Source organism: Pseudophryne corroboree, chromosome 2 (assembly GCF_028390025.1).
Source record: "Pseudophryne corroboree isolate aPseCor3 chromosome 2, aPseCor3.hap2, whole genome shotgun sequence".
In the NCBI taxonomy this organism is placed as follows: Eukaryota; Metazoa; Chordata; class Amphibia; order Anura; family Myobatrachidae; genus Pseudophryne; species Pseudophryne corroboree.
In genome coordinates, this window is record NC_086445.1 from 931328988 (window position 1) to 931351982 (window position 22995).

The 22995-nt window shown below is 44.7% G+C and overlaps 1 pseudogene; it reads left to right on the forward strand.

Moving 5' to 3' along the window:
- The first annotated feature begins 12564 nt into the window (after positions 1–12564).
- Positions 12565–12683, forward strand: LOC135051791 (5S ribosomal RNA; annotated as a pseudogene).
- Positions 12684–22995: the final 10312 nt, after the last annotated feature.

Genomic DNA, 22995 nt, shown 5'->3' on the forward strand with positions numbered 1-22995 from the left:
AGGCACACCTACAAGGGGCACAGCAACTGGGGGGCACAACTACAAGGGGCACAGCAACTGGGGGGCACAACTACAAGGGGCACAGCAACTGGGGGACACAACTACAAGGGGCACAACTACAAGGGGCACAACTACAAGGGGCACAGCAACTGGGGGGCACAACTACAAGGGGCACAGCAACTGGGGGCACAATTACAGGGGTCACAGCTACTGGGGGCAAAGCTACAGGGTGCACAGCGACTGGGGGCAAAGCTACAGGGGGCACAACTACTTGGGCACAGCTAGGGGGCACAGCTATTGGGGGCAAAGCTACAAGGGGCACAGCGATTGGGGTCACAGCTACTGGGGGCACAGCTACTGGGGGCAAAGCTACAGGGTGCACAGCGACTGGGGTCACAGCGACAGGGGGCACAGCGACAGGGGGCACAACTACTCGGGGCACAGCTAGGGGGCACAGCTATTGGGGGCAAAGCTAGAAGGGGCACAGCGACTGGGGTCACAACTACTGGGGGCACAGCGACTGAAGGGCAAAGCTACAGGGGCCACAGTGACTGGGGGCACAACTACTCAGGGCACTGCTACAAGGGGCACAGCTACAATGGGCACAGCTACAGGGGTCACAACTACTGGGGGCACAGCCACAAGTGGCAAAGCTACAGGGGGCATAGCTACAAGGGGCACAGCGACTGGGGGCACAACTACAGGGGTCACAACTACCCAGGGCACTGCTACTGGGGGCACTGCTACAGGGGGCAAAGCTACTAGGGGTATAGCTACTAGGCTCACAACTATCGGGGGCGCCTGCTCCATCATCCCAGCTAGCAGCAGCACTCTCCCCTGTCTGTGCTAACGTCTTCCCGCGTCAGCGAGTGCATAATATTCATTCATTTCTCTCTATTTCTGTCTCTCTCCTCCTGTGGATTACTTTGTTTGTAAGTATAATTTTCATTTTTACAGGTACCGGCCCTATTGGATTCTACATGGACAAGTGGACGTGACCGGCGTGGGATGTAGGTAAGTATGTGTGAGTGTGTAAGTGTGTTTTAATAAATTTTTACTTTCACGGTGTGTGTGTTGTGTTTTTATTTGGGTATTTTTTTTTGTAGAACTACAGGTACCAGCGGGCACATTATTTCCCCGCATGCTGGTACTTGAGGTTCTCCAAGTACCAGCAAGCAGGGGAGGCTTGCTGGGCCTTGTAGTTCCACAACAAAAAACAATATTCTTTTTTATACACACTTATGGCTATCAGCCCGGCACCCACCGCCCAGGGGTGCTGGGGACAGCCTCGGGCTTCACCCCTGGCCCTTGGGTGCCTGCAGGGGGGGGACCTCTTGATTTAAGGGGTCCCCACTCCTCCAGGGAACCCCGGCCAGGGGTGACTAGTTGGGGGGGGGGGGGGGGGGGGGTAATGCCACGGCCGCAGGGACCTACATAAATGTGTCCCCCGGCTATGGCATTATGTCCCTGGCTAGTGGAGCCCGGTGCTGGTTTTAAAAATACGGGGGACCCCTACATCTTTTGTCCCCTGTATTTTTGGAACCAGGACCGGTCTAAGAGCCCGGTGCTGGTTGTCTAAATATGGGGAACCCCTGTCCAATTTTTTCCCAGTATTTAAACAACCAGGCCAGGCTCAAAGAGCCCGAGGCTGGTTATACTTAGGAAGGGGGAAGCCCTGGACAACAAAATTGCATTCATGTCCTCCTCCCACTCCCTTCCCAAACACTAATTTTTGTTTTTTTTCTATAAAAATGTACAATATATCACAAGTATGATGAGCAGGCAGGCAGCGGGCATTGGCGGCATCGGATTGAGATGCAAATTAGTGGCGGAGGGCTGGGTCAGTTGATGGTGGGCAAGTTTGTAAGCCATTGGCGGTGGCAGCAGGCATCGGCTCAGAGGCAGTAGCGGGCATTGGCTCGGCGGTGGTAGGGGTCATCGGCAGGATTCGGCGGACATTATGGCTATAGTGCCTCACCAGGCTCTGACCTCACGGCACGCCACTGTTCCCTATAGATTGTAAGCTTGCGAGCAGGGCCTTCCTACCTATATGACTGTTTGTTATATCATTGTTATTTCCAATTGTAAAGCGCAACGGAATTTGCTGCGCTATATAAGAAACTGTTAATAAATAAATAATAAATAAATAAATTGGTGTTGTCATCGTGAAGTAGTTGCTCTCACAAAAAAAATATTTAAATATATAGATAAAACAGGCTGCTATCATGTTGTGGGCAGTACGGATGGTGTAATGGTTAGCATTACTGCCTCACAGCACTGAGGTCATGGGTTCGATTCCCACCATGGCTCTAACTGTGTGGAGTTTGTATATAGTCCCCGTACTTGTGTGGGTTTCCTCCGGGTACTCCGGTTTCCTCCCACAATCCAAAAATGTACTGGTAGGTTAATTGACTTCCTACAAAATTAACCCTAGTGTGAATGTGTGTGTGTGTGTACATGTGGTAGGGAATATAGATTGTAAGCTCCACTGGGGCAGGGACTGATGTGAATGGCCAAAATATTTTCTGCAAAGCGCTGCGGAATATGTGTGCGCTATATAAATAACTGATAATAATAATAATAAAAGGTTTGACATCTATTGGTAATACTTCCATTGCTCGTTTACTGTATTCCATTCCACATTTAGCTAGGGTTCTAATGCCCTTGTATTGAGTTCAAGATCTTGCGCCCTCTATTGGAATTACTTAATTTTGTTTTTTTTGCCATATGGCTTTGAAACTAGGTGATGTTTCAGAAGTGTCTCCTAAGAAGGCTGTTCATTGTTGCCATTTGTCGGACACCTAAGAGCCCTCTTTCTTTGTTATAGTTGGAGACTAGTCTTCCTCTCTTGCTGCACCACTTCCCCTGTACCACTTTGCAAATCCCTACACAGGCTACCCATAACCTCCTAATAACCTAATCTAGTACAAGCTACTGATTTTCCAATTCAGAGCCCTCACCAACACCGCATATCATATATCTCCGATATTTTCAGAAGATAATCTTCCTCATGCCCATGTCAATCTACTACCGCCTGTGCCACAAATCCTTCTTACTGCTGCCTCCTGGACTTCTTCTGTGCTTGCGGGACTCCCTACCCCAACATACCAGATTCTCACCCAGCCTTCAGCCTTTCAAGCTCTCTTCACTATGTGGGAGATGTACTAAGCTTTGGAGAGTGATACAATGGAGAGAGATCAAGTACTAGCCAGTCAGCTCCTAACTGACATGTTACAGGCTGTGCTTGAAAAATGACAGCTAGGAGCTGATTTGTTGGTAGTTTATCTCTCTCCAATGCTTAGTCCATCCAAAACCCCTAAAGCTTATCCCACCCCTACCCTTTATTACTCATGCCGGGAACCAGTATATCAACTAAACTAGTTCTACTTTCTCAGATCTTCCCTTAATATTGTAACACTTATGTAACTCATAGTTCTGTTTCTATATATGATTTATTTTGATGATTTGTTAAATCGGCTGTCAGGCAGAGGTTTGTGGTGCCTTATAACTAAACAGTGCCGATTATGGTATATGAACCCCCCCCCCCCCCCTACACACACACACAAAAATGAAACAGGCTATAAAAAAGACAAAACTATTGGTAATGTGCTTGAAGCTTAAAAAAAGTTTATTTACAACTTTCTATACACAACTGTACATGGTTTATATAGTATCAATTATTCAGATATGTTATACACATCCAAAACAAGTTTTAAAACATTTCTAAAAATTAGCCCTAGCGGAGTTTGCAGTGTAACATTCCCAGAGATTCCCGTCGCTTTGTTGCGTAGTTGGTGGTTTAAAATGGCTTTTGAAAATGTTATTGAACAAGATCTTTTTCTCAATCTATATATTTAAGATATATTATATCACCTAGAACATTATTTCCATTCCATTTGTTCTTAGTCTATCAATCTTACTACTTTCCTCCTGGGAAATACCATTTGCCAGAACAGAGAACATATTGGGCCTGATTCTGGACTTGCGGCTGTTGTCTTTGACTTTATGCTACTGTCCTAGAATGAAAGCCCATCCCTGGTGTACAGTCGTGTGTGCTAATGTGCAAGGACATCCACTTACAGCATCTTTAGATGCTGCATTAACGTCTGGTGTAGTTTCAGACGCCACCATCGGTCGCACTATCGATGCTTACACCAGCCCTATGAAAGGTGCAGGTTCAACATGATTTGCAAGTCTGTGCACAATGCCTGGGACGCATGCTTGGTGCGACTCCGATGCATGCGCAGAGAGAAAACATCAATCCACTGCGTCCAACATCACCGCTGCAGCTGACTCAGAATCAGGCTCATTGTGAACTTACAGTAGCCCTCTAGGGCCTTTATGCAATATCAGACGTGGCTAATAATTATTCATAAGAAAACACAAAGTGGGTAAACGTAACCATTGCAAACTGACTACTGAGTTCTTTCAGAGTTTAAAGAGTAATATATATAAGTAATACGTATTCAGTGTGAAAACGCACTTTATACATTTTGCACATACTTACATTTCTGTATAATTAATAGCCGGATATGGATGATAATACATAATTATAAATATCCAGTGTATATTATATTTTAAATATCTGATATGCTATGTTTCATCCATTTTTTTGATCTGAGCAACTGTGATGTTCGCGATTCAGGAAATAAAAATGAAAAAATCTGAAAATGTTCTAAAGGCTTAAACTGAAGAAAAATCCAACAAAAATCCATCTTGTACCTGCAATATTTCCGCTGGAGAAAAAAAATGACTGACGCATGCGCACAACGTCCATTCACGGGAGAGGGACCGGGGACATGGCCAGCAGCTCACAGAGCACTGGACAAGCCCCCACAATAAAGGAAACGAGGGCATGACTTGCGGTCACGTCATTCCTGTGAAGTCACACCCCTTTTTACTGTGACCACACCTCTTTTCAGACGCACGCACGCAGCAGTTCCGACCTGGCCTCTCATGATGTTAATGCACCTATATAATATTATAGATTTGAATGCCTAATTAGTAAAAGATTAAATATTGTAATGCTGAAATCTTAAATATAACCCTTTTCATCCATTGCACAAGTATCTTCTCATATGTTCCTCATTTCATGTCCAACTACAGTTAAAGATGCTGAATTAAGCAATGTTACAAAATGAATGTATAAAAACCTAAGTTTCATGTTCGTGGTTATGGACAAAATTCCTTTACTCCAGTGTCTGCCATGCTACCCAGTGTTCAGCAATTTGAACCGTGTCCAAGAATCCACGACCACTGCATCCGTCATATGATATTTATGAATTGAAACTGTCAAAAATTGCTGATTTTAATCCCATAGCAAAAAACCCCACCCTTACATCTCATTTGAGGCTGAGAATAGAGCCCCAGGGGGAGTGCTGCTTTAGCAATATTTATATAATCCATGCAATATGAACTTTTAGGGGTATATTCAATGAAGGTCGAAAATGCCGTCTTGTCAAAAAGACGGCAGTTTTCGACTTTTCAGGTCGGAAGGGGTTCCGACCTATTCAGTCCCCAGCTTTTGTATTTGACAAGTTGGGGAATTCGACTTGACGAATAGTACGACGTGCTTCTGAGGGAAACGGGGCCAAATTCGACAGGTTTTGGCCCCGTTTCTGACCATCTCTGTACCACACCTTCCTGCAGCGCTGCTGTCCCCTATCTCCCCGCTGGTCTCCCCCCTCTCCAGTCCCTTATCTCAATTCGACTTTTTTAAAGTCGAATTGAGATGGGCATTGAATAGCCCTTATCGGATCCATTCCGACAAATGCATGTCGGAATGGATCCAACCTCAATTGAATATACCCCATAATAGGGAAGTCATTTCTCCTGGGATAACCGATACTGATTAAAAACAAAAACAGCTAGTAGAGTGCTTACAGCAGTATTTTAAGGCGCACTCACTTTCCAAGTCAGTGTAAAATGTATAAGTGAAGAGAAAAAAAAATGTTTACTGCATTGCTCTTCATTTTTACAATAAGAAAAATATATGTTACCACCTAAGATTTATTTTTGAAAGACTAACTGCTTCATTAATAAGAAACATAAAGATAAGGGAATATGCTCCGCTATATAAGAAACTGTTAATAAATAAATAAATGCAGTCTACCAACTTTCAATTACAAATTAAGTAGAAAAACTATAAAACGGATTAACAATGTCAAGTCACACAGAACTTTTTTTTTCATATGAAATGAAAGTACCCAGCAAAGTCGTAATTTAAATTTTTTAAACATTTTATAAAATCTCAATTCCCCTGATCCAGACCAAAAAGAGAGGGGATTAGGAAATCGGGGATTTTCAATATGTTTAATTTATCAGATGGCTCACCGATCAGTGCTGGCTGCTGATCGTTGGATCGGGTCTGTGAATTGGTGGTGCCGGCATTTCGGGGAAATAGGGCAGCAGATGTACTGTATTGGGGCCTTTAGCCATTAGCTTTCAAATGGCAATACTTAAAAGGCAAAACCAACCTCTGCTATCTATGCAGGGCTGTAACTAGGAGTGTGCGAGTGGCGCCGGCGCCCAGGGAGCAAGGCTGAATGAGTGGAGCTGTTGCTGACCAGTTGGAACTTACACTTGGGTTTGCAAGGTGCCCAGAAAGATACCCTGCAGCCTGGAGATGTGAGAGTGCTGTCTAGCGCATGCCGGACTGAAGCCCGTTCACATCCAGTCATTAACCTGTCTCTCACAATTTGGTCTCACTCCCTCTCCTTCTCCATTAACACCATTTTGGTATAACTCAGAGATTTCGCACCAGGACTTTGTGCCTGATTTTGCTTATTGGCTGTGCTCTCAGGTATGCTTCATCTTTACTCTGGGGCACTCTTCTGCAGTTATCTTGTCTTCAACAAAACTTCTATCTTTCCTGCTCAATTCAATTGCATTTGATCAATTTCTACAAATTCTGCATTTTCCAATCCTGTGACCTGACTCTCTGCCAGGCCTGTAACTTTATTTGAACAACTCTGTCCCAGAGGCTTTGCATCCAGGGGCCTCATCACATCCCTTCACCAATCAGCGCTCACAAGGAATGCTTCAATAAAGCCTCCTCGTGAGCTAAACTAGGAGTCAGATCTGAGTGAAGAATTATGCCAGGCATACATTTTCTGATCATCTGGTCAGGCTCATAAATGAACAGTATATTGCTGCAACCCATCAGTAATTATTGGTTTGTTGGACATACTGGAATAGTCCAAGATGCCCCGCTGATCTGATCACTGGCTGGTCGTATCTGACAGTGTATGCACTGCTGATCACTGGCTGGTCGTATCTGACAGTGTATGCACTGCTGATCATGGGCTGGTCGTATCTGACAGTGTATGCACTGCTGATCACTGGCTGGTCGTATCTGCCAGTGTATGCAGTGCCGATCACTGGCTGGTCGTATCTGACAGTGTATGCACTGCCGATCACTGGCTGGTTGTATCTGACAGTGTATGCACTGCCGATCACTGGCTGGTTGTATCTGACAGTGTATGCACTGCTGCGGTCGACTGTCTGACATTTCCCCTGTTCCCTCACAGGGGAGGAACACAGATATTGTGGCCAAGATTTGGTAATCCCCCCTCCCCCCTTCTTTCTCCTATTTATTCTGCAAACATTAATAATTTCAGGAATCTGTCTCATTTATATCTAATATGTGAGTTTTAAGGGTGATGTTCTCTGTTTCAGTTGTTCCATATTGCTCCTCTCTACATTTCTTTTTGAATTGTTTGAGGTCTTTAATACATGACGAGGCAAGTGGATGAAGATGTTATGTTACATTTAGAAGACACTACCAACATTTAATATAATATTGTTACTATGATCCTAGGTCAAAAATTGTTACAGAACACCATCATCTTGCCACTTCATATCATACTAGTCCTAAACTAAGGAATGGAATTTACTTTCCTTTTTTAATCCTTTGGTGTAGTTGACATAGGTTCTCAAACTAGGTCCTCAGGACCCCACACAATGCATGTTTTCCTGGTCTTCTCACAGAATCACTGGTGAAATATTTAGCTCCACTTGTGGATCTTTTAAAATGTGCCAGCCAGTAATGACTACACCTGTGCACCTGCTAATGGACCTGGAAAACATGAGCTGTTTGGGGTCCTGAGGACTGAGAACCTGTAATTTAGGACAAAGAAGAATATGTACGGCTAGACATATCTTTGTGTAGAATAAGAAATGTGGCTTCTGCTTATAACTTTGCCAGTACTTACCGTCAATCCTTTATTAAGGCCAACTTGATGGAAGTCCGGTGTTGAGTTTATGTTGAATTGCTTGGACCAATATCCGTTAAACTGCGCTACTTGTTAACCAAAAATCAATTCTCAATTTTTTCCTTTATTTCAGTAGCATGGAACTTACATTTCCTGAAAATCCCTGGAGTTTTAGGACTCCCCTTTTAAAAGCCAGGTCATGAGATGTGGTTGATGTGGTAGGAAGTATGGGCCTTATTCAGATGTGGATAGATCTGTTTCTCATGTCCCAAGTACAGATTATTTGTACTTTGTGTATGCGTGCACCTGTACCGTACAAATGCAGTACAGGTCTGCGACGACGATCGTACTACTGCATCAGTTTGTTATTGATCAATGCGCTTTGGGGGCAGGGAAGGAGTGGCGACGGCCTCTTTCCCAAAATGGTGGCATGTCATCAAAGTTGTGGGGAAAGAACGAGGCCAGAATCACCAGAGGACGGAGATTTCCTGGCCTTGTTGTAATGGCTTGCACGACCCCATGGGTCACTAGCTGGCCGAAGGTGTCGCAGATGATTCGATGCTGCATCCTAGGACACAGCTCGGGTCACTAATGTAAGCAGGAGGCGTCTGCTTTACTATATTAGTGCTATCGCTGCTGCTTTAATGTAAGCAGCAGCAATAGCTACTCCAACTATGGGTCGGATTTAATGGCTTGCGAGACAGACGGAGATCTGAGACTCCGGCCGAACTCGTATGCTGCTTTTTAAAAAAACAAAAACAAACGTTTACAAGGCAAAACCTGGTTGGTTTTGCATTGCAAACGTTTGCTGCTTTAAAACAAAAAGCGTATGAGTTGGGCCGGACTCTCGGCGCTCCGGCCATCTCGCAAGTCATTACATCCAGCCCCAGATCTGAATTATGCCCCATGACTTTTATACTTCTAGTAGCAATGTCGGTGTGGCCAAAAATCTAGGGTCATTTTCATACTTAACTTGTGTCTTTATTTTCTTTAGGACTTTATCATGGGGATGGGTAGACACATAGGGGTAGATTTGCTTCTAAAACGGACAAGTGCTGCTGTTGCCAACAGCAACCAGTCATATTCCAGCTATCAGTTCTCTGATACATGCTAGAAAATTATACACAGATTGATATTTGTTTGTCTTAATCCAGATTGAGATGCTACTTTATTGAAAAGGCATCCACAGCTTCTGCTCCATTATTTGTGTACCTGAAAAGTGACCTCATCACTTTGGCATCCTTTGATGTTGCCATCAGGTCTACTTGCAGAAGAATCCACCTTTCTATGAGTAATATATGACTTCCCACTACCAACTCTGTCGGTTGTAACATATAGCAGCTCAAGAAATCTGTTCTGATGTTTGTCTTTGCTGTATGAGCTGCCAATGTTACTGCAAGACTGCATTCTCGCCATAGGGCCGTATTCAATAGCTGTCGGAAAGGACTCGACAGATCTGTATTCAATGCCGAGCCAAATGCGACAGGTTTGGCCCGCTCACGACAGGGTCAATCCGACTTTTTTAAAAGTCGGAATGACATTCTCAGAAACGAGGATTAAACCTGTCGGGTTTGGCCCGGTTCCACCGATCCACGTGCATTCCGACAAGTCGTAATTCCTGACTTGTCGGAAAAACCGCCCCCCTAATGAATAGGTCGGAAGCTGCAGTCGTTCCGACAAGACGGAAGCTTCTGACAATTATTGAATATACGTAAGGCAGGGGAGAAAAAAAGAAAGCTCTTGTGTGGGCGCACTCTTATCTAATTTTAATCACTTATCGTGATTATCCAATTAATCATACAAAGTACTGATAAAACATAATTTTATTAAGGTATTCATTAAGATCAATGTAATTGCCCGATCCAAGGTGAACTTCTTTACACACATAGGATTAAATTAGGAAAATGTAATAAAATGTTCTGGTCCTGCCTCAGAGAAATGAGATAAGAAAGGGTGTTGACACTGCAAAGTCATACGCCCATTTCTACCCGACCAGTACAGGCAATCTGTATTAATGAGACCTATTTGGTCAATTTGAGTAATAAGTCTGTCAACAATCAAAAGAAATTATTGTCATTGACAGGACAATATCAGATTTATGCTGTCAATTGCTCAACTGCACACGGTAAGCTCAGGCTGTATATATACTAGGAGAACTTGGTTGGTTCTTCAACCTAGGATATGCACCTTCCCAAAGAAAAAGTAGGTGAAACTTAAGTAACAAGTGGTGATACTGCTGTTGAAGTCACATACCACACATCATATGATATGATTGATGCTCTACAACACTGGGTATTCCCTGTGAGTCTCCTCCTCAGGTACTGACCCAGCCCAACACTGTTTCGCTTCCAAGATCGGGCATTAGCAGTGTGGTTTGATAGTAGAGAAGGTGGGTCAGACTCCAATGAGAGTGCACCTATATAAGGGAAAGGTGACTGTTTTAGTCACAAGAGTAAAGTGTGGATCTGCTTTTCATGTTAGGCAGGAAACATCAAATCCCACATTGGTGGTATTGTGTCCCTGGATCATAAATGAGAGTCCACGGAAGGAAAAGTAATGAAAGAGAGAACACAATTAATTCTTTGATTACTATGTTGCATGCAATAGTAAAGCAGCCATATATTGATTCAATTTGGACCGGGAGGTGCACACAAAATGATTCTGCTACAAAGTAGCAGCTGGACTTTAAATTCATATAATGTGCAGAATTGCTCTAAATGATGTTAGTACAGATTATGTATATGGTTAAATATTTCTGCATGCAAAAAGAATACACATGTACAGAGATTCGAAACACATAGAAATCACTGTAATCATATAAAATGACAATGTTGTGGGTTGTTAATACTGGTACATGAAGTTGAATCTTAGTGAAAAAATACACCAAGGAATATTACTGCATGCAAGCACAAAAAAAAAGGCTTGTACCGAAATTAGAAGCACAAAGAAATCACTGTAGTCATATAAAATGACGATAGTATGGATTACTAGTACTGGTACATCAAATTGAATCTTGATAAGAGTCTCAGTAAAAATACACTAAGAAATAACTATAGTCACGTGAAAAAATGACAAAGGCTGTAAATTGCTACTGCTGGTGTATGCAACTGAATCTTTTAGTGAAAAAATGCACTATTATGGACTGTGGCTAGAGTCAGAAAGACAATTGTAGCCACATAATGGAATACCTGACCTGAATATTTTCAGGGATAAGGTGCAGTTTTCTGATGCAGCGGCTGAGGCCAGTAAGCTGGATTTAACAATCTTGTACTGAGGCAAGGACCAGGGATCCAGTGTGACCGGATAGAAGGGACCCAAAGTAACTGGATTGGAAAACGCGTTTCACCCCATAGGGCTTGTTCACTTCCTGGAAGTGAACAAGCCCTATGGGGTGAAACGCGTTTTCCAATCCAGTTACTTTGGGTCCCTTCTATCCGGTCACACTGGATCCCTGGTCCTTGCCTCAGTACAAGATTGTTAAATCCAGCTTACTGGCCTCAGCCGCTGCATCAGAAAACTGCACCTTATCCCTGAAAATATTCAGGTCAGGTATTCCATTATGTGGCTACAATTGTCTTTCTGACTCTAGCCACAGTCCATAATAGTGCATTTTTTCACTAAAAGATTCAGTTGCATACACCAGCAGTAGCAATTTACAGCGTTTGTCATTTTTTCACGTGACTATAGTTATTTCTTAGTGTATTTTTACTGAGACTCTTATCAAGATTCAATTTGATGTACCAGTACTAGTAATCCATACTATCGTCATTTTATATGACTACAGTGATTTCTTTGTGCTTCTAATTTCGGTACAAGCCTTTTTTTTTGTGCTTGCATGCAGTAATATTCCTTGGTGTATTTTTTCACTAAGATTCAACTTCATGTACCAGTATTAACAACCCACAACATTGTCATTTTATATGATTACAGTGATTTCTATGTGTTTCGAATCTCTGTACATGTGTATTCTTTTTGCATGCAGAAATATTTAACCATATACATAATCTGTACGAACATCATTTAGAGCAATTCTGCACATTATATGAATTTAAAGTCCAGCTGCTACTTTGTAGCAGAATCATTTTGTGTGCACCTCCCGGTCCAAATTGAATCAATATATGGCTGCTTTACTATTGCATGCAACATAGTAATCAAAGAATTAATTGTGTTCTCTCTTTCATTACTTTTCCTTCCGTGGACTCTCATTTATGATCCAGGGACACAATACCACCAATGTGGGATTTGATGTTTCCTGCCTAACATGAAAAGCAGATCCACACTTTACTCTTGTGACTAAAACAGTCACCTTTCCCTTATATAGGTGCACTCTCATTGGAGTCTGACCCACCTTCTCTACTATCAAACCACACTGCTAATGCCCGATCTCGTCCGATCTTGGAAGCGAAACAGTGTTGGGCTGGGTCAGTACCTGAGGAGGAGACTCACAGGGAATACCCAGTGTTGTAGAGCATCAATCATATCATATGATGTGTGGTATGTGACTTCAACAGCAGTATCACCACTTGTTACTTAAGTTTCACCTACTTTTTCTTTGGGAAGGTGCATATCCTAGGTTGAAGAACCAACCAAGTTCTCCTAGTATATATACAGCTTGAGCTTACCGTGTGCAGTTGAGCAATTGACAGCATAAATCTGATATTGTCCTGTCAATGACAATTTCTTTTGATTGTTGACAGACTTATTACTCAAATTGACCAAATAGGTCTCATTAATACAGATTGCCTGTACTGGTCGGGTAGAAATGGGCGTATGACTTTGCAGTGTCTACACCCTTTCTTATCTCATTTCTCTGAGGCAGGACCAGAACATTTTATTAAATTTTCCTAATTTAATCCTATGTGTGTAAAGAAGTTCACCTTGGATCGGGCAATTACATTGATCTTAATGAATACCTTAATAAAATTATGTTTTATCAGTACTTTGTATGATTAATTGGATAATCACGATAAGTGATTAAAATTAGATAAGAGTGCGCCCACACAAGAGCTTTCTTTTTTCTCCCCTGCCTTACATATGTCTTTTCTAGCTCTGGGCGCACCACCAAGCTGGACACGGAATTTAGGATTTACCAATCTAATTGTCCACTTTTGGTACTTCTTGATTAAATGTGTATTATCTATATGACCAGTGCCGGGTCGCTCCTTTTCTTGTTCTAATTATTGAATATACACCATACGGTATATTCAATTAGAGTCGGAAACTGCCATCTGGTCGGAAAGACGTCAGTTTCCAACTGGAATAGGTTGGAAGGGGTTCCGACCTATTCAATCCAGCCTTTTTTCTGACAAGTCGGGAAGCTGTCGGAAAGCACGTGGATCGGCGGAATAACTGCAGATCCGCGTACTGCTGTTGGAAACGGAGTCAAATCCGACAGGGTTTGGTCCCGTTTCCGACAATGTCAATCAGTCTTATAAAAAAAAGTCAGATTGACACTGTCGTAACTGGGCCAAACCTGTCTGGTTTGGCCCGGCAGCTATTGGGAGCTGAGGAGGAGACGGGGGAGTGTCCACCCGGCTCTAGCAAGAGAGGTCCCGCTTGCTGGAGCCGGGTTGACGCTGACCTGAGGTGTGTCGCTGGTGCCCCATCCTCCTGCTACGCTGCTGTAGTCACTGGGTTCCTGCTCTCCCCAGTCTCCTCCTCTCAGCCCCCTCATCTCCTCAATCCCACTTTTTTAAAAGTTGGATTGAGATTGTCAGGAATGGCCAAACACGTTAATTGAAAAGGTCCTGTCGGATCCATTCCAACAAATGCATGTCGGAATGGATCAGACTTTAATTGAATATACCCCATAGTAGTAAAGACATACTACTCTCATTATGCTGCTGGTTGATAAAGGAAACAATCCAAAATTTATTTGCATTTTTTATTTATTTTAACAGGCCTCATACTCCGTTTCTGTTTCCCTTATGTTTGAAGACAAAATTGCGCTATCTTCTTGCCACTGACCTTATGCTATTAGATGTTCACGGCTCCCTATCGTTGGGCAATTCCAATTCATTCATGATCTGCAAATTACTGTTTGTGGATTGCTACAGTAGGCCTGTTACAGCCTTACCTATATCTACAGGATTTCTTTACAACAGTATTTAAATACATTGATTTTTTTTTATAGGTAAAACCCAGCATGTGTTCGAAAATACAGATTTTCCAACACAATACACTAACTTTTATCTTTAAAAAAAAAAATAAGAATTTACTTACCGATAATTCTATTTCTCATAGTCCGTAGTGGATGCTGGGGACTCCGAAAGGACCATGGGGAATAGCGGCTCCGCAGGAGACTGGGCACAAAGTAAAAGCTTTAGGACTAGCTGGTGTGCACTGGCTCCTCCCCCTATGACCCTCCTCCAAGCCTCAGTTAGGATACTGTGCCCGGACGAGCGTACACAATAAGGAAGGATTTTGAATCCCGGGTAAGACTCATACCAGCCACACCAATCACACCGTACAACTTGTGATCTGAACCCAGTTAACAGCATGATAACAGAAGGAGCCTCTGAAAAGATGGCTCACAACAACAATAACCCGATTTTTGTAACAATAACTATGTACAAGTAATGCAGACAATCCGCACTTGGGATGGGCGCCCAGCATCCACTACGGACTATGAGAAATAGAATTATCGGTAAGTAAATTCTTATTTTCTCTAACGTCCTAGTGGATGCTGGGGACTCCGAAAGGACCATGGGGATTATACCAAAGCTCCCAAACGGGCGGGAGAGTGCGGATGACTCTGCAGCACCGAATGAGAGAACTCCAGGTCCTCCTCAGCCAGGGTATCAAATTTGTAGAATTTAGCAAACGTGTTTGCCCCTGACCAAGTAGCTGCTCGGCAAAGTTGTAAAGCCGAGACCCCTCGGGCAGCCGCCCAAGATGAGCCCACTTTCCGTGTGGAATGGGCTTTTACAGATTTTGGCTGTGGCAGGCCTGCCACAGAATGTGCAAGCTGAATTGTACTACAAATCCAACGAGCAATCGTCTGCTTAAAAGCAGGAGCACCCACCTTGTTGGGTGCATACAGGATAAACAGCGAGTCAGATTTTCTGACTCCAGCCGTCCTGGAAACATATATTTTCAGGGCCCTGACTACGTCCAGCAACTTGGAATCCTCCAAGTCCCTAGTAGCCGCAGGCACCACAATAGGTTGGTTTAAGTGAAATGCTGAAACCACCTTAGGGAGAAATTGAGGACGAGTCCTCAATTCTGCCCTGTCCGTATGAAAAATTAGGTAAGGGCTTTTATAGGATAAAGCCGCCAATTCTGATACACGCCTGGCTGAAGCCAGGGCTAACAGCATTACCACTTTCCATGTGAGATATTTCAAGTCCACAGTGGTGAGTGGTTCAAACCAATGTGATTTTAGGAATCCCAACACTACATTGAGATCCCAAGGTGCCACTGGAGGCACAAAAGGAGGCTGTATATGCAGTACTCCCTTGACAAACGTCTGAACTTCAGGAACAGAAGCTAGTTCTTTTTGGAAGAATATCGACAGGGCCGAAATTTGAACCTTAATGGACCCTAATTTGAGGCCCATAGACAGTCCTGTTTGCAGGAAATGCAGGAATCGACCCAGTTGAAATTCCTCCGTAGGGGCCTTCCTGGCCTCGCACCACGCAACATATTTACGCCAAATACGGTGATAATGTTGTACGGTTACATCCTTCCTGGCTTTGATCAGGGTAGGGATGACTTCATCCGGAATGCCTTTTTCCTTCAGGATCCGGCGTTCAACCGCCATGCCGTCAAACGCAGCCGCGGTAAGTCTTGGAACAGACATAGTCCCTGCTGGAGCAGGTCCTGTCTTAGAGGTAGAGGCCACGGGTCTTCCGTGAGCATCTCTTGAATTTCCGGGTACCAAGTCCTTCTTGGCCAATCCGGAGCCACGAGTATAGTCTTTACTCCTCTCCTTCTTATGATTCTCAGTACTTTTGGTATGAGAGGAAGAGGAGGGAACACATACACTGACCGGTACACCCACGGTGTTACCAGAGCGTCCACAGCTATTGCCTGAGGGTCCCTTGACCTGGAGCAATATCTGTCCAGTTTTTTGTTGAGGCGAGACGCCATCATGTCCACCTTTGGTTTTTCCCAACGGTTTACAATCATGTGGAAGACTTCTGGGTGAAGTCCCCACTCCCCCGGGTGAAGATCGTGTCTGCTGAGGAAGTCTGCTTCCCAGTTGTCCACTCCCGGAATGAACACTGCTGACAGTGCTATCACATGATTTTCCGCCCAGCGAAGAATCCTTGCCACTTCCGTCATTGCCCTCCTGCTTCTTGTGCCGCCCTGTCTGTTTACGTGGACTGCCGTGATGTTGTCCGACTGGATCAATACTGGCTGACCCTGAAGCAGAGGCCTTGCTTGACTTAGGGCATTGTAAATGGCCCTTAGTTCCAGGATATTTATGTGAAGTGACGTTTCCATGCTTGACCACAAGCCCTGGAAATTTTTTCCCTGTGTGACTGCTCCCCAGCCTCTCAGGCTGGCATCCGTGGTCACCAGGACCCAATCCTGAATGCCGAATCTGCGGCCCTCTAGGAGATGAGCACTCTGTAACCACCACAGGAGAGACACCCTTGTCCTTGGAGACAGGGTTATCCGCTGATGCATTTGAAGATGCGATCCGGAACCATTTGTCTAGCGGATCCAACTGAAAAGTTCTTGCGTGGAATCTGCCGAATGGAATCGCTTCGTAAGAAGCCACCATCTTTCCCAGGACCCTTGTGCACTGATGCACTGACACCTGGCCTGGTCTTAGGAGTTTCCTGACTAGGTCGGATAACTCCCTGGCTTTCTCTTCCGGGAGAAACACCTTTTTCCAGAATCATCCCTAGGAACAGCAGACGTGTCGTCGGAATCAGCTGCGATTTTGGAATATTTAGAATCCATCCGTGCTGTCGTAGTACTATTTGAGATAGTGCTACTCCGACCTCTAACTGTTCTCTGGACCGTGCCCTTATCAGGAGATCGTCCAAGTAAGGGATAATTAAGACGCCTTTTCTTCGAAGAAGAATCATCATTTCGGCCATTACCTTGGTAAAGACCCGGGGTGCCGTGGACAATCCAAACGGCAGCGTCTGAAACTGATAGTGACAGTTCTGTACCACAAACCTGAGGTACCCTTGGTGAGAAGGGCAAATTGGGACATGGAGGTAAGCATCCTTGATGTCCAGAGACACCATGTAGTCCCCTTCTTCCAGGTTCGCTATCACTGCTCTGAGTGACTCCATCTTGAACTTGAACCTTTTTATGTAAGTGTTCAAGGCTTTCAGATTTAAAATGAGTCTCACCGAGCCGTCCGGCTTCGGTACCACAAACAGCGTGGAGTAATACCCCTTTCCCTGTTGTAGGAGGGGTACCTTGATTATCACTTGCTGGGAATACAGCTTGTGAATGGCTTCCAATACCGCCTCCCTGTCGGGGGTAGACGTTGGTAAAGCAGACTTCAGGAACCGGCGAGGGGGAGACGTCTCGAATTCCAATTTGTACCCCTGAGATACTACCTGCAGGATCCAGGGGTCCACTTGCGAGTGAGCCCACTGCGCGCTGAAATTCTTGAGACGGGCCCCCACCGTGCCTGAGTCCGCTTGTAAGGCCCCAGCGTCATGCTGAGGACTTGGCAGAAGTGGGGGAGGGCTTCTGTTCGTGGGAAGAAGCTGTCTGTTGCAGTCTTTTTCCCCTTCCTCTGCCCCGGGGCAGATATGAGTGGCCTTTTGCCCGCTTGCCCTTATGGGGACGAAAGGACTGAGCCTGAAAAGACGGTATCTTTTTCTGCTGCGAGGTGACTTGGGGTAAAAAGGTGGATTTCCCAGCCGTTGCCGTGGCCACCAGGTCCGATAGACCGCCCCCAAATAACTCCTCCCCTTTATACGGCAATACTTCCATATGCCGTTTGGAATCCGCATCCCCTGACCACTGTCGCGTCCATAATCCTCTTCTGGCAGAAATGGACATCGCACTTACTCTTGATGCCAGAGTGCAAATGTCTCTCTGTGCATCTCGCATATATAGGAATGCATCCTTTAAATGCTCTATAGTCAATAATATATTGTCCCTGTCCAGGGTATCAATATTTTCAGTCAGGGAATCCGACCAAGCCACCCCAGCACTGCACATCCAGGCTGAGGCGATTGCTGGTCGCAGTATAACACCAGTATGAGTGTATATACTTTTAAGGATATTTTCCAGCCTCCTATCTGCTGGCTCCTTAAGGGCGGCCGTTTCTGGAGACAGTAACGCCACTTGTTTTGATAAGCGTGTGAGCGCCTTATCCACCCTAGGGGGTGTTTCCCAACGAGCCCTAACCTCTGGTGGGAAGGGATATAGTGCCAATAATTTTTTAGAAATTAGCAGTTTTTTGTCGGGGGTAACCCACGCTTCATCACACACTTCATTCAATTCATCTGATTCAGGAAAAACTCCGGGTAGTTTTTTCACACCCCACATAATACCCCTTTTTGTGGTACTTGCAGTATCAGAGATGTGCAAAACCTCCTTCATTGCCGTGATCATGTAACGTGTGGCCCTACTGGAAAATACGTTTGTTTCTTCACCATCGACACTGGAGTCAGTGTCTGTGTCCGTGTCGACCCACTGAGGTAACGGGCGTTTAATAGCCCCTGACGGTGTTTGAGACGCCTGGACAGGCACTAACTGAGCTGCCGGCTGTCTCATGTCGTCAACAGTTTTCTGTAACGTGCCGACACTGTCACGTAATTCCTTAATTACGGCCATCCATTCAGGTGTCGACTCCCTAGGGGGTGACATCACCATTATAGGCAATTGCTCCGCCTCTACATCATTTTCCTCCTCATACATGTCGACACACACGTACCGACACCCAGCACACACACAGGGAATGCTCTGATAGAGGACAGGACCCACTTAGCCCCTTGGGGAGACAGAGGGAGAGTTTGCCAGCACACACCAGAGCGCTATATATGTATAGGGACAACCTTACAATAAGTGTCTATCCCTTATAGCTGCTTATATCTGTTATTTTTGCCAAATAAGTGCCCCCCTCTCTTTTTTACCCTGTTTCTGTAGTTGCAGGATGCAGGGGAGATTCTGGGAGCCTTCCTACCAGCGGAGCTGTGTGGGAAAAATGGCGCTGTGTGCTGAGGAGATAGACCCCCGCCCCCTTCACGGCGGGCTCTTCTCCCGCTTTTTTCTGGAAAACTGGCAGGGGTTAAATACATCCATATAGCCCAGGAGCTATATGTGATGTATTTTTTGCCAAATAAGGTAAATTCATTGCTTCCCAGGGCGCCCCCCCCCAGCGCCCTGCACCCTCAGTGACCGAAGTGTGAAGTGTGCTGAGAGCAATGGCGCACAGCTGCAGTGCGGTGCTGTGCGCTACCTTATGAAGACAGGAAAGTCTTCTGCCGCCGATTTATGGACCTCTTCTTGCTTCAGCATCTGTAAGGGGGCCGGCGGCGCGGCTCCGGGACCCATCCATGGCTGGGCCTGTGATCGTCCCTCTGGAGCTAATGTCCAGTAGCCTAAGAAGCCCAATCCACTCTGCACGCAGGTGAGTTCGCTTCTTCTCCCCTTAGTCCCTCGATGCAGTGAGCCTGTTGCCAGCAGGTCTCACTGAAAATAAAAAACCTATTTAAACTTTTACTCTAAGCAGCTCAGGAGAGCCACCTAGATTGCACCCTTCTCGTTCGGGCACAAAATCTTAACTGAGGCTTGGAGGAGGGTCATAGGGGGAGGAGCCAGTGCACACCAGCTAGTCCTAAAGCTTTTACTTTGTGCCCAGTCTCCTGCAGAGCCGCTATTCCCCATGGTCCTTTCGGAGTCCCCAGCATCCACTAGGACGTTAGAGAAATCCTGCTTTAACTATAGCTGCATCAAATTGCGTATCATTACATTAACTTTGCACACCACTACTGGTGACTAGCTGAAGTTAGGAGACTGGGACGTGAGACAACACTGGGGTTTAACGAAAACACCATTTTCCAGCCAAGCCCATTTGTGCCTATACCATCATTACCCTACTATAATTCTTGCCCTGAAGTGAAATGAGTAAATGATTTCATTGGTAACTGAAACTGCTTTGTCTAAACCACAGTAATACTGAACCATTGTCCACAAAAGAACGTTTCCTGTTTTGTGGCATCGTGAGCTATAGTCTACAATTTGCTCTGTGCTTTGAATTGTGTACCAATAAAGTATATTACTGAAACCAGTTGTTGATGGACTAGACTACATCATTGGATACAAACCCATGTTATAGGAGAACAGCTCTGGTACTATGCCTTTTTAATTTATATTTCCAATACACCTGTACTCAAGAGAACCTTTTCCTATAAGTAAACCTGCAAGCTGCAACCCCCCAAGGCTTGTTAGAGGCTGTACATAGTAATCATAGTAAGTGTCGCTTTTGTATGGTATACGGCATGAATCTTCAACCTACAGCCCTCCAGCTGCTGTGGACCTACACATCCCAGCATGCTCTGCCACAGTTTTGCTATTAAGGCATGCTAAAACTGAGGCAGAACATGCTGGGATGTGTAGTTCCACAACAGCTGAAGGGCCGCAGGTTGAAAACCCATGGTATACGGTCTGCCAGTACAATAAGTTCTGGCCTCCTTGAACTGTTGTTTTGAAGATAAAATTATTTTATGACAATCGGTATCAAGTGTGTGGGTTTAGGTGCCACCCGAGAGTGATAGGAGGGGTGTAGTTTAGGCTGCATGGTTGAGTGGTCAGTGTTAGGCACCCCCAGCAGGGTTAGGTTGTGGGGGAGTGAGGGTCAGGTTAGGCAGGGGGAGGGGGACTTAGGTTTATGCCCTAAGGAGGTGTGGGTGTGGGTGTGTGTGTGTGTGTGTGTGGGGGGGGGGGGTGTAGGATTAGGCACGAGGAAGGGAGTAACTCCCTTAACTCATCCGTGTCGGAATCCCAGCGTCTGTATTATGACCACCGGGATCCTATGGGCTGGCATTACATGCTGAACCCATTTGAATCATATGCAGTTCTACCTACAAAAGACAGTTTAGCTAAGCTGATTTAAGATTCCTTACCTGCTGTCCGCTAATGTAGAATATATCTTAATTTTTCTGTCCATGGGATAATTAAGTGGACCTCTGATAGTGTGGCAGCTTTTACTGCCAAACAAGCTATCCCAGCATCCACATTAGCACAGTTCCAATGAGCGTCCTAAGTCTTCTGAAACGGAAACGGTCTAATCTTTTAAAAATGGTTTGTACAGCAACTAACTTCATTCCTTAGCCAGCATATCATTGACCACTTTATGCACTATAAATCGTTATTTTGGCTTTTCTCCAAAAACGGACACATCATGTATACCCATTGTTTTATTATGTGGGGGTAAATGTTCTGGGATCTTCGATTTCCCCTTCCGTTGATCAGATGGGTCTTCTCATGAATCAGTAAGCCCCTGAGGAAACCTTCCACATTATCCAGCTCTATGCCTACTAACAGTTTCTCATGGACACTGACCATGCTTAATATTTCTCTGTAATCAGGTAATGTAGAATTACAAACATTATAAACAGTGTAATGCTTATTTCCTTGTACAGGTCACTAAGAGTACTACAAAATTAAGAAAATAATGATAATAAAAAAGCTGGTGCCCAAGGCTGGGTATACACCTGGCCGACGGATACTGCCATCCGATGTAACGAGTGACAACGTTTACGCAGAAATGATCTTATGCTCGAACCTGCTGCCTGATAGTAATTTGACTATGTACATCAACTTTATGATATAGTCAATGGCTGCTGCTGACAACCAATTACACACTCGGCGGTGTACAGTTAAACTGATGTGTGTAAGATATTTTAGCAATGACTGTGCTGCAGGGCTGTCATGATATATCCAAACACACCCATTCACAGACATATTGGGGGTAATTCAGAGTTGATCACAGCAGCAAATTTGTTAGCAGTTGGGCAAAACCATGTGCACTGCAGGTATGGCAGATATAACATGTGCAGAGAGAGTTACATTTGGGTGGGGTGTATTTAAACTGAAATCTAAATTACAGTGTAAAAATAAAGCAGCCAGTATTTACCCTGCACAGAAACAAAATAACCCACCCAAATCTAACTCTCTCTGCAAATGCTACATATGCCACACCTGCAGTGCACATGGTTTTGCCCAACCGCTAACAAATTTGGTGCTGCAATCAACTCTGAATTACCCCCATTGTTTGTACACACCTGCCAATGTATTTGCGCTATATTGTTCATCGATATAACGAACGATATATCGCAGTGTGTGTACCCAGCATAATACTGAAACCCCTCTTAGTAGGGGCTTGCCTACAACACATGTACTTAGGCACTTACAGACGCTGGTACCGGATGCAGCTTCAAGAGATGTAGGAGGCCAAAAGCCTATCCAACTGCTCCTTCTCTTACCTATCAGTTTCATCAGTCACACGATTAGAGGCAGCTGTTTTTCAAAATTGAGAGACATGCTTACTATGTATGTTACTTCTGGTAGTTAAGTATTGTGCCCAAGACACAGCCTTTATCCCGATGGATAATCCCAATGGAACATAAACTGGGACCATCTGGATCCTGTACAGTAAGTTTACTGCCAAACTCTCCCTCCTGTGGTATCTGTCCTGTGCGGCTAAAGAGACAGGAAAATAGACCTCACACTATATACCCTTCATGGGGTGATCTACCAGTTATTTTAATCTCTATGCTGCTTAATAAGGCTTAATATTTAGACCAGGACCGCCATAGTGACTGATAAAGGAAAGAGCATATTTTGTATGTGGAGT